Source organism: Manis javanica, chromosome 15 (genome assembly GCF_040802235.1).
Source record: "Manis javanica isolate MJ-LG chromosome 15, MJ_LKY, whole genome shotgun sequence".
NCBI classification, from domain to species: Eukaryota; Metazoa; Chordata; class Mammalia; order Pholidota; family Manidae; genus Manis; species Manis javanica.
In genome coordinates, this window is record NC_133170.1 from 57,402,521 (window position 1) to 57,405,013 (window position 2,493).

The 2,493-nt window shown below is 35.2% G+C and overlaps 1 non-coding gene across 1 annotated transcript; it reads right to left on the reverse strand.

Moving 5' to 3' along the window:
- Nucleotides 1–1,692: 1,692 nt before the first annotated feature.
- On the reverse strand, nucleotides 1,693–1,799 carry LOC118971707 (U6 spliceosomal RNA). Its single transcript, XR_005060297.1, has one exon. It is a non-coding gene; the product is annotated as a U6 spliceosomal RNA (small nuclear RNA).
- Nucleotides 1,800–2,493: the final 694 nt, after the last annotated feature.

Genomic DNA, 2,493 nt, shown 5'->3' on the forward strand with positions numbered 1-2,493 from the left:
CTTAATGTACTTGGCATATGGCAGAACTAAGTAATCAATCCACATCTTGTAATCCAAGGCAGGGCTTGTTTACTGTAGCATAGCCATTGATGATGTCTTTGACTACAGCCAGTGCTGAGAAGAAGTAAAGAATGAACTGTCTGGGTGGGCCACGTGGAAAGGAGATGGTTTAAGTGGGTTCATAAATAGCTGCTTCCCATGAATTGATGTCTCTTATTTTCTGCATTTCCAAAGTATATGTAGTTGCATGGAGAAGTTTGATTCTAATAGAAATTATCAAAGAGAAACATCGTGTCATATTACCAACTACTCAAGTTTTAGATCCCGACAGGAATAGGCGATTATTCAACTTCTTCACTGGTAATTCTTACCACAACTATTCCTTCAGTCTCCTGACCCTCCATTTGTTTATTGTTATAGTGGCACTGATAATGCTGTTTCAGATAAAAATATAAGTGAACTTACTTTTAAACCATAAACCTGAGTCAATCACAAATTGCTATGTGGTCACCATTCTCTCAACACAATCGAAAAACGGGAGATAGGAACCTTTGTGTAAGTGTTTAGCATTTGCCCTTTCTTAAAAGTCAATTTTTAATTAGTCTTTTCAATCTAAACAGTTGCAATGTTCTATGCTCTTCTTCTTTTCACCACAACTGAAGAGTGATAAATTCTTTGAACATATATGACGTTTTCATGTTCTCATAACAGGTCAACAATACCTACACTTGTACCCCATCTGCAGTGTCCAGGCTCTGTTATAATCTGTTGATACCATGTTTCTTTCCTCCCTACAAGTTATTGATATTTTTATTTTATTACTGTGGTAAAAAAACACACAAAATTGACTATTTTAAGTACTTCTAAGTTTACAGTCTGTAGTTTTAAGTGTATTCACATTGTTTCTATCTAGTTCACATTGTCATACAACCATCCATCCTCATAACTCCTTTGATTCTGCAAAACCAATACTCCATACCTACTACACAATAAAACTCCTGACTCTCCCCTCCCACCAGCCTCTGGAAACCACCATTCCACTTCCTATCTTTTTGAACTTGACTACTCTAAATATCTCACATAAGTCGACTCATACAGGATTTGTCTTTTTGTGACTGGCTTATTTCACTTAGCAGAATATCTTCCAGATTCAACCACATTGTAGCATATTACAGAATTTCATTCTCTTTTTAAGGCTATATAATATTCTACTATATGCATATAGCACATTCTGTTTTTTTTTCACTCATCCATTGATGACACTTGGGTTGATTCAACCTCTTAGTTATTGTGACTAATGCTGTGAACATGGGTATTCAAATATATCTTTGAGATCCTGCTTTCAGTTCTTTTGGATAAAGAAGTAGAATTATTGGATGATTTAGTAGTTCTGTTTTTAATATTTTGAGGAACCTCTATATTATTTTCTATAGCAGTTGCATAATTTTTCATTCCCATCAACAGTGCAAAAGAGTTTCAATCCCTCAGCATCCTCAGCAACACCTATTATTTCCTGTTTTTGTTTTGTTTTTATTCAAATGGAAGCCATCCTGGTAGGTGGGAGGTGATAGCTCATTATAGTTTTGATTTGCAGTTCCCTAATGATCCATGTTGTTGAACATCTTTTCATATGCTTGTTGGCCATTTGTGCATCATCTTTGGAGGAGTGTCTATTCATGTCTTTTGCCCATTTTAGAAATTATGGAATACATGAGTTCTCATGTCATTCTTACACCAGAGTCATGCTAATCACCTATGTATCTTTTCAGTTTTAGTATGTGTGCTGCCAAAGCCAGCACAGAAGTTGTTGATTCTTAGAATTTTTCAGTCTTTCATAACCACATTTTCTCTTCTCAACAAACCACCATCCCCTCCACTATGCACCTACACCCAACACATTTCTCCACGAAAGATGTAGAAGGAAATATAAATATATTATTAAAAATTACTTCTTTCCCATATTCAAGTAATTGGCTCTTTCCATTGCCTGATTACTGGTAGTCTTTGAGTTTTTGTTTAGTTTTGTGCTTATTATGTCACTGGGTTTGGAAGAGGAAAATTCCAAATTAAGGTCTGGCTTAACTCTCAACAGTCTGATCAAGGTGAAGATGAGTAAGGAGCAATATTTCAACCTAGCATCTAAAGGGGACATAAATCTTGCTCTTTTTTTTTTCATTTTAATCAGAAATTCTTAATTTTCTCACCCTTGATGTAAAAATCATTAACACTTACACCGCAAGGAACATAAATCATAATACACAAAAGAATAGTAAGCAACCTTTAATCAATATCACTTCCTTCTATGAGACATAGTGGAAATAAAAGAATACAATTCATCATTAATCAGGAGTCTCACAAACATTTAGCCAGGGCCTCATGTCTTCCTAGTACTTACTTTGCTCCAGCTTCTTTATGCGTTAGGACAAATCAAGGTCCTTTTCCATCCTAAAAACTTTGCACACCTTGTTCCTTTTCATCATTTCATCATTTTCC